Source organism: Lathyrus oleraceus, chromosome 6, assembly GCF_024323335.1.
Source record: "Lathyrus oleraceus cultivar Zhongwan6 chromosome 6, CAAS_Psat_ZW6_1.0, whole genome shotgun sequence".
In the NCBI taxonomy this organism is placed as follows: Eukaryota; Viridiplantae; Streptophyta; class Magnoliopsida; order Fabales; family Fabaceae; genus Lathyrus; species Lathyrus oleraceus.
Genome location: NC_066584.1, coordinates 90,611,534 through 90,621,938, shown reverse-complemented (window position 1 = coordinate 90,621,938; position 10,405 = coordinate 90,611,534). Strand labels below are relative to the sequence as shown.

At 41.7% G+C, this 10,405-nt stretch overlaps 1 non-coding gene across 1 annotated transcript; it reads right to left on the bottom strand.

Moving 5' to 3' along the window:
• Positions 1–543: 543 nt before the first annotated feature.
• Positions 544–650, bottom strand: LOC127099111 (small nucleolar RNA R71). The gene has a single exon (XR_007793677.1). It is a non-coding gene; the product is annotated as a small nucleolar RNA R71 (small nucleolar RNA).
• Between the last annotated feature and the right edge of the window lie 9,755 nt (positions 651–10,405).

Genomic DNA, 10,405 nt, shown 5'->3' with positions numbered 1-10,405 from the left:
CAAGGTGACCCACCCACTAGGAGGGAAGCTAAGGCATGCAATGATCCTTGAGGCCATGGTATGATATGATATGGGCCATGAGGGATCTTAGGGCCAAAATTGGGGTCTTACATTCCCGATATCTCTTTTCCTCCTAAATCAGAAGAAAAACCAAACATGGCTGAATAAGGACCCTAGAATCGTCCTCTTAAATTCTATGCTACCCCGTCTCAACAAGAACCTCACAACAACATTGTTGCCCCCGCTATAAATCGAAACGATTTCGAGCTGAAACCCTCACTATTATCAGCCGTCCAACAACATTAATTTGCTGGAAATCATACGGACGATCCTAATGAACACCTGATCAAGTTTGTGCAGTACGCCGATACTGTAAAGGCGAATGGTGTATCTCAAGATGCGATAAGACTGCGCCTCTTTCCTTTTTCACTAAGAGACAGAGCTTGGGCTTGGTTGCAATCCTTTCCGTCCAACTCCGTTACAACATGGGAAGAACTGAAGAACGTCTTCTTATCCCGATACTTTCCGCCGAGAAAAACTGCTATGCTGAGAGCTCAAATTAATGGATTTTGACAAAAAGATATGGAATCTCTCTACGAAGCGTGGGAGAGATACAAGGACATGATGAGGATATGTCCACATCACGGTCTAGAAGACTGGGTGATCATTCACACATTTTATAATGGGCTTCTGTATAACACAAGACTTACAATAGACACTGCCGCGGGCGATGCACTTATGGATAAGCCATACACCGAAGCCTATCAACTCATTGAAAACATGGCCCAAAACCATTGCCAATGGGGAGGTGAAAGATCTCCAGTGGAAAAGTCCCAGACTAAGGGTGGAATGTACGAAATCATTAGCCTTGACCATGTTCATGCAAAGGTAGATGCCCTTGTCCATAAATTAGACAACTTGACCATACCACCCATAACCACCGTGGTTGCTGTAACTCCAAACTGTGAGTTATGTGGAAACCCTGGACACACTGCATAAGAATGTCAAATATTAGCAGGAGTCCCAACCGATCAAGTGAATTACACACAAGGAAATCCCTATTCAAATTCCTACAACCCAGGTTGGAAAAACCATCCTAATTTCTCGTATAAGAATAACAATTCCCTGTATGCACCTGGCCAAGCACCAGCTGTTCCGCCTTGATATCAAAAGCCAGCTAATAATGCTCCTAACATGCCTAGGAAGTTAAATCTCGAATTTATGATGGAAAGCTTCATAGCTACCCAAGCTCAAACAAATAAAGACTTCTTGAACCAAAACATACATACTAGCGAGCAACTTAAACAACTAGCGAAAAAAGTAGACGCCTTAGCCACCCACAATAAAATGCTTGAAACACAGATTTCACAAGTGGCTCAACACCAAGCATCTACAGCCGCTCTAGCTGGGACATTTCCTGGACAGCCGCAACCTAATCCAAAGGGACATGCAAATGCCGTTATACTGAGGAGTTGAAAAGAAGTAGACGGACTCGTAGATCCAAGACTCCAAAACCCTGCCATGTACCAAAAACTAGATAAAACCTCAATTGAGCAGGTGAATGAACCAAAGGAAACAGAAGATAATACCCAGGAGGCCGAAGAGAAAGAGAAACCTTATGTGCCTCCACCTTCTTATAAACCACCCATTCCATATCCTCAAAGACTCAAAAGTTCTAAAACTGCGAGTCAATTTAGGAAATTTGTTGAGCTTCTGAAGCAACTAAACATTACAATACCCTTTACAGAAGCCATCACACAAATGCCCTCCTATGCCAAATTTCTTAAGGAAATCCTATCCAATAAGAAAAAGGTTGAGGATGACGAAACAGTTACACTTACTGCCGAGTGTAGCGCCATAATCCAGAATAACATGCCTCCCAAACTAAAGGACCCAGGTAGTTTCTCCATACCCTGTGTCATTGGAAAATTTGTCATAGACAAAGCTCTATGCGATCTAGGAGCCAACATTTGTGTAATGCCCTTAACCATCTTCAAAAGGCTCAGTATGGGAGAATTAAGACAGACCAAGATGTTTATTCAATTAGCTGACCGCTCAATCAAATATCATGTTGGTATACTAGAGAATGTCCTAGTTCGTGTAGGACAATTTTACATTCCTACCGATTTTATAATCATGGACATCAAAGAAAATGCTAGTACACCTATCATACTAGGAAGGCCATTCTTGGCTACCGCAGGAGCAATAATAGACGTAAAGAGAGGTAAGCTGACATTCGAAGTTGGAGAGGAAAAGGTTGAATTCATCTTGACCCAATTCTTACAAGCGCCAGCTATAGACGACACCTGCTATATGCTTGATGTCATAGACGAATGCGTGAGAGAGATGGAGATGGAAGAAACCACATACTCTGAAATAATGAAAATCCAAATCCCTCCAATCCTTGAAGACAATAATTGGCATGAACTATACCAAAACGAAAGTCTAAGCGAATGCTTAGCACTTACACCCGACCACATGCCATGCCCAAAGAAACCTGACTTGGAACTAAAAACACTACCAAAGAACCTAAGATACGAATTCCTAGACACTGAACTGAAAAGACCAGTAAGAGTCAACGCTGACTTAGGACAGATGAAAACTGAGAAATTACTAGATGTCCTAAGAAAATATCCAACTGCGTTAGGATATAATATCGCCGGTCTTAAAGAAATAAGTCCTTTTATCTGTATGCATCGCATTATGCTGGAGGAAAATTGTAAAACCTCTAGAGAACACCATAGAAGGATCAACCCAATCCTAAGTACCGTAGTCAAGGATGAAGTAAAGAAACTTCTAGACGCTGGAATCATATACCCGATCTCCGATAGTCAATGGGTTAGCCCCGTTCATGTAGTACCCAAGAAAGGACGTGTTACAGTTGTTAAGAACGAGAAGGGCAAGTCCATAACACAAAGAGTTGTGACCGGAAGTAGAGTGTGCATTGACTATAGAAAACTAAACAAATCCACTCGGAAAGATCATTTCCCTCTACCTTTCATTGATCAAATGCTTGAACGATTGGCTAAGCCTTCTCACTTCTGCCATCTAGACGGTTATTCAGGATTCTTTCAAATCCCAATCCATCCTGACAACCAAGAAAAGACTACCTTCACATGCCCTTATGGTACATTCGCCTACCGACGAATGCCATTTGGCTTATGTAACGCTCCCGCAAAATTTCAAAGATGCATGATGGAAATCTTCACCGATTTTATAGACGACATCATGGAAGTCTTTATGGACGATTTTTCTGTTTTCGGGCAGAGTTTTGAAGGATGTCTATCTAACCTTGAAATGGTACTTGAAAGATACGTGAAAGTAAACCTCGTTTTAAACTGGGAGAAATGCCATTTCATGGTTCAACAAGGAATTATATTAGGTCATGTGGTATCTGATAGAGGAATTGAAGTGAACAAAGCTAAAATCGAAATTATAGAGAACCTTCAACCTCCGAAAACCGTACGAGAAATACGAAGCTTTCTAGGACACGCCGGTTTTTACCATGTTTTATTAAAGATTTCTCAAAAATAACCAAGCCACTTACAGGATTACTAATGAAAGACGCTGACTTCATATTTGATGAAAAATGCTTAACAGCATTCAACCAACTAAAAACATCTTTAATCACCGCACCCATAATGCAACCACTTGACTGAAGATTACGATTTGAAATCATGTGCGATGCGAGTGATTACGCAGTAGGCGCAGTACTGGGACAAAGGAAAGATAATAAGCTTCATGCTATTTACTATGCGAGTAGAACGCTTGATCCAGCCCAAATGAACTACGCCACCACTGAAAAAGAACTTCTAGCTGTCATGTTCGCTTTGGACAAATTCCGTTCCTACCTAGTAGGGGCAAAAATTATCATCTATACCGACGACGCCGCTATTAGATATCTGTTAAGTAAAAAGGATGCCAAACCAAGACTTTTAAGATGGATCCTGCTCTTACAAGAATTTGATTTAGAAATAAAGGATAAGAAAGGTACTGAAAACGTAGTAGCAGACCACTTATCTCGTATCGAAGGGAACTAGCCTGAACAAATCCCAATTAATGACGATTTCCCTTACGAACGACTCATAGCCCAAATGGAAAGTGATATGTCTGAACTAACATTAAACGATACAGAAATAGAAGAATCCATGGAAGAAGTACATGCGAATGCAACTCTGCCATGGTATGTTGACTTTGTCAACCACCTAGCCGTCGGAGTACTTCCAACGGACCTATCTTATCAACAAAAGAAGAAGTTCTTTCACGATCTAAAATAGTATTATTGGGATGAACCTCTTCTTTTCAAAAGAGGGACCGACGGTATTTTCCATCGATGTGTTCTTGAGGACGAAATCGATGATATAATCTCCAATTGCCATTCCGCTCCCTATGGAGGGCATGCAAGTACCTCAAAGACCTGCACTAAGATCCTGCAATCCGACCTCTTTTGGCCTACTCTATGGAAAGACGTCCATAACACAGTTATAAAATGCGACTGGTGCCAACGCAATGGCAATATCTCAAGACGCGATGAAATGCCACAAACAGGAATCTTAGAAGTAAAAGTCTTCGACGTATGGGGGATTGACTTCATGGGACCATTCCCAGCTTCTTTTGGTAATAAATACATACTCGTTGTTGTTGACTATGTTTCAAAATGGATCGAGGTTGTAGCCTCTCCAACAAATGACACACGAGTAGTGATCAAGTTATTCAAGAACATTATCTTTCCCGGATTCGGTGTGCCAAAATCAGTAGTCAGGGACGGTGGCTCCCACTTCATATCGAATATATTTGGAAAACTCCTTCTGAAGTATGGAGTCCGACACCGCGTAGCAACACCGTATCATCCACAAACTAGCGGGAAAGTCGAAGTCTCGAATCGAGAAATAAAACAAATTCTTGAGAAGACCGTAGGAATATCCAGAAAAGACTGGTCATCCAAACTAAACGAAGCTTTGTGGGCCTACAGGACGGCTTACAAAACCCCGAGAGGAACCACACCCTTCAAACTAGTTTATGGTAAATCATGCCACCTCCCTGTGGAATTGGAACACAAAGCGTATTGGGCAATTAAAACCCTGAACATAAATTACACTTCCGCAGGCGAGAAACGGATTCTGGACATCCACGAATTAGAAGAGCTGAGATTGGACGCTTACGAGAATGCCAGGATCTACAAAGAACGAACCAAAAGATGGCATGACAAACGCATTTCTAGGAAGGAGTTTAAAGTTAGCGACATAGTGCTGCTATTTAATTCAAGACTTAAACTTTATCCAAGAAAACTGAAATCTCGGTGGTCTGGTCTTTTCAAGATCACCAAGGTTCTCAATAGTGGTGCGATAGAAATAAAAGGTAGAAATAGTGACCCTTTTGTAGTGAACGGGCAGCGACTAAAGCATTATCATAATATAGAAAACAGAGACTATTCGAACAGTCTCAGACTCATAGAGCTGCCCGCTCGACCCCAAACCTAGTACAACGCGACACTACTATCAAACTTGCGACATTAAACAAAGTGCTTAGTGGGAGACAACCCACCCTTTTTTCTTTTTGTTATTTTTCTTACACTCTACTTTTCCCTTCCTTGCTTTTCTTCTTTATTTTGTTTGCTCCCCCCTTCTTGATTCTTTGCAGTCACTCTTGTTGCTTCTAGTAACTAACTTAGACATATTGGATACTGACAAACAGGAAAATTACTAACTAGTTAGTTAATTACTTTCATCATGCAACAACCAGAGACAGTTTTCAGAGGCAGAGTTCAACGCAGGCGGTATGATTATCTAACCCGGAAGGATATGGCATTGACCATATATTATGATGGACCGACCATGGATAAATTAGGCATCCGAGATAGCATCCTATTTATGTTTAACCAGCTTGGGTGGGAGAACGCAGCCATTAAGAGACGGTTTGTCACGTACCGTGAACTAACCTTAGAATTCCTAAGTTCTCTTGTATACATCACTGAGCATGGTTATAGACTTAACAAAGGGTTGATATCCTTTAGGTTATTTAGCATGAACTTCACCTATACCCGTCAAGACCTTACTAACCTCCTAGGATTCCCTAGTGGCCCTTTCATTTTTACTACCCGCCAAGAGGACCTTATCGATGATATTGACCTAGATGACTTTTGGGGTAGTATAACTGGAGAATCCAACCCTAACCCGAATGAGATGCACTCACAAAAGATCCATAACCCTGCTATCCGATACTTTCATAAAATACTAGCCCACACCTTATTTGGTAAGGAAGAGAATAACACCTTAGTATCCCGCGATGAACTCTTCATCTTGCTATGTGTCGATCAAGGTCGACACGTCAATATAGTGACATTCATGATGGAAATATTTGTCCACCTTGCTAAGAATAACCGTACCCCAATAATCATAGGTGGCCTAGTAACCATGATAGCAGACGCCATAGGACTTGTACGTCCACTTTATGAGCTTGTACCTTTTGGAAACATCCGTCCAATGGATATCGAATTTTGCTTTAACCGCAGAATCATAGGAAACATTGGGACGAATACCTTTGATTATCTAATCAGTAATAAAGTGGTTCAACTATTCACCTTGCCTAACCATGAGAAAACGAGTGTTCACAACCGAGATAACTGGCTCTACGACTTAAAGGAACACCCTATTGATCCACCTTCACCTCCTACGACCCCACCTAAATATGAATGTATCCATGACCCTATCCTAATGGAAGAATCTGACCCTGAAACACCTCATAACTATTATAACATTGTTGAACCGGTTCCTCCATCTTATGCTGATAATCATGCCATGCTCATCACCCGTCTGAATGCTTTCCAACCTGACATCACCATTGTGAAAGAAGAGATAAAGCTCATACGCTTTGATGTCCTAGGCCTGATGGATATAGCCGTTGAGCAGTTTCATTATCTGAACGGAGTTGTCGCTGCATTGGGACAAAAGCGTGGCTAATACTACTGACCACTAATTTCTCCTACTCGCACTAAGCAATGAGGACACTGCTTTGTTTTGTATGGGGAAGGAGCACATTTATTTATTTCATTACTTTTGTTCTATTGCTTTTGTTTGCTATGTTATCGCTACAATTTTTTCCTATGTTACATTTAATTTCAATTTATTAATTCAATTGCTATTCATTTATTTATGCTTATTTCATCTATCTATTTATTTTTTGCATTTATGCTGTTAAAATTCAATGCTTAGTTATCGTTTATGCTGTTATCAAATGCTGCTGCAACCTGTGTTAGAGAATTTTTTTGACATTCAGCGTGTGACGATCGTCACTATAGGCTGACGTCCGTCTCACAGACGTGACGACCGTCGTAGATCTGGCATGATCGTCACACGCATGAAAGTGACTGTTACGAGCATATGACCGTTGCTGACGACCGTTACGCATCCATTGCACGTGACGACCGTCACGAATTGCACAGAGCTCGCCTATAAATGCAGGCGCTCTTTCTCCCTCCTTCCTCACCAGATATCACTCTCTTACATTCTGCTCTTCATCTATTAAATTCTTCACATTTTCTTCAAGCGTGTAACTCACAAATATTCCACCTCACCCACCAACACCAAAAGTTTCATACAACTCATCAATGGCCCGTCAAGAAAGAGCTACTCCCGACCTTTCAATCATCATATTCCATGATGGAGAAGCCGGCGAATGCCAAAGAAGCAACAACCTCAAGTTCTACCAACGCTCCGTTCAAGCCACGAGGTATGTTGATCATGAACGCCTGAGGGAGTTAGGACTTTTGGAAGGCGTGGAGTGGATCCTACTCATACATCACACCCCCTGGCGCTACCCAATATCTCACCGGTGTAGCCACATTTAGAATTTTCGGCACCGAGTATTCCCTTAATCAAACCCAGATAGCGAGAATGCTTGGTTTCCAACATGGAGAAGGAATTCACTACTGCATCCCAAAAGGATGGTCAGAGATAGCATTCCAAGTTTGGCACAACCTCACCAACAGGAACGCAACGAGCTGGGATACGCTTAACGCAACATATATCCACAACTCGGCCATTAGATACTTTAACCGAGCACACAGTTTTTGGAAGAGTCAGCAACCACAAGGTAAACTCCAAGGAACTTTTCCTTCTTCACTGTGTGTTTGCCCAAATTGGGTTCAATGTTATTCCTTTCCTACTAGCCAACATCCAGGATGCTTGCATGAGAGGCAGCCAATCGTTTTGTTATGGGGGAATTATCACCTCCATAGCATTAGGCTTGAACCTAGGAGATAGGCTAGCCAACTTACCAGCCCTGGAAGCAGAATTCCTCGACATCGACTACTGTCGTGCTTCACACCTGATCAAAGCAAGAGATGATGGGAAGTATCATCCTATTGTCAGAAACAAGGTAGTTAGAAGTATCATCATGCCCAACAAGAACCACACAGATCCAAGAGAAATTGCAAATTGGGTTTTTGATCTGGAGGCCCCTGAGGCAAATGACGGAAATCCTGGTAATGGTGCAGATGAAGTCGAGGAGGAGCTTGACCGAGGAATGCCTCAACCACCTCAAGAGCACGCTACAGAGACTTCTTCCCGAGGACAGCAGAGTAGCGAACAAAGACCCGCCTCCATGGAAAACATCTACGCTGAGATGTTACGACCCAACCAAATAATGGAAGACCGCCAAACAAAAATGATGCAAGCGATCCAGCAAATGCAGCGAGATCAGCACGATTATGTTAACTGGCATGATCAAGGGATGGCGGAACTTTCAGACCAGATGAGTGCCCTGACTTATCGCGTAGATGCCATCCAAGAATACACTTAACACGTGGGATTGGATCCTACCTAGCGAGAATGAGGTGAGCGCGCAAGAGCAAGAGCCAGAGCACGAAGAAGCCAGCCGCGTAATGACGAGTAATGATTTTTGTTTCTTCCCTTTTTACTTCTGTATACTATCGCATTGAGGACAATGCATTGTTTAAATGTGGGAGGAAATCCTTATCACTCCTCTACTTGTTTCTATTACTAATATTTTCTGCCAATACAAAATTTTTGTATGTCCTTTTCAATCATTTTTACATATTTTGGGCATAACAAAAAATTTCCTTAAGATTAAATGCATACCCTACGAGTACATAGGTTGTCTCGCGGAGGCTTTGTCAGGAAAATTGAGAAAGATCTAACAAGATTGATACCGTCCCGACACCCTAGATCCCTTATTTCTACGAGATCAATTTGAATAACCATTATACCGACACCTTAAGTCTCCATTCTAGATTAACCCCTAGTAGTCTATACTAGCAGTCAACACCGTCTCAAGCACTAACCACGTGGAGAGACGATGAATATAAGTGTTTGATGCCTACAAATTAAGAAACTCCTTCATACTGTTGCTATCAAGAAATTGATAAAAGAACCATACAAAAGGTTTCAAAGTTATGCAAAAAGAAGGAATAGAAACCCCAGTTGGTTGGTCCAGAGGTACCTGGTACTGGACTCGGTAGGGTGAACTATGGTTCGATCCCCCACAACCTTCAAAAAGGGGATATATATAAAGGGGTACCACACTAGTGTACCAGATCCCCGTGCTAAGAAAAGGATCAAAGTCAGTAACCGGCTACTTTACTAAGTGTGTGCGGAGGCAAATGGCTTAATGTGATTGCGCTATAATGAAACCGGGTGAAATTAAAACAGAGACACCAGGTCGAGCTATAATAACATGATTCGAACTGGCATGTGTAAAGGAGAGATATATGCTAAAGCCGAAAGCTCGTGTCATCACAATATCTTTGGTGTTTTACTCAATATCGGATATCCTAACAATCCACCTGACAACCACGTACGAACGGGTAATGTATTCGCGTTTAATTTTGTTTTCAAATTGTGTTTGCTTGAGGACAAGCAAAGATTCAAGTTTAGGGGAGTTTGATAACGCGAAAACACATCAGATAATTGCCTTAATTTACACTCAAAGATGACACCATTTCGATTAATATCCCAATTATTACGCAAGTATTCGTGTTGTTTTTGCAGGTATTTGAATCTCCATGCACTAAAGAGAAAAATGAAGAAAAGGAAGAAAAAGAAGAAGAAACACGTGGAAAAGCACAGAAAAACCAGAAAAGCAGAGTTTGCAGATTTTGCTGATGTGATGACCGTCACAGATTCATGACGCTCGTCACGACCCAGACTGTGACGACCGTCACATGCCCATGACGAGCGTCACACGACCATAATATGCGCTATGAAACAGTCAGCCACAGGCACCCAAACATGCCTAAATCTCCTCCAACAAACTTATTTCCACGGATTCCTCATTCAAAACCAAGTCTCCCTTGATTTTCTCAACCACCAAGACCTAATGGACACTATATAAAGGACCCAAATGGGAAAAATTTAAGGAGGCCTGCTTTTACACTTACGCTCTGCAA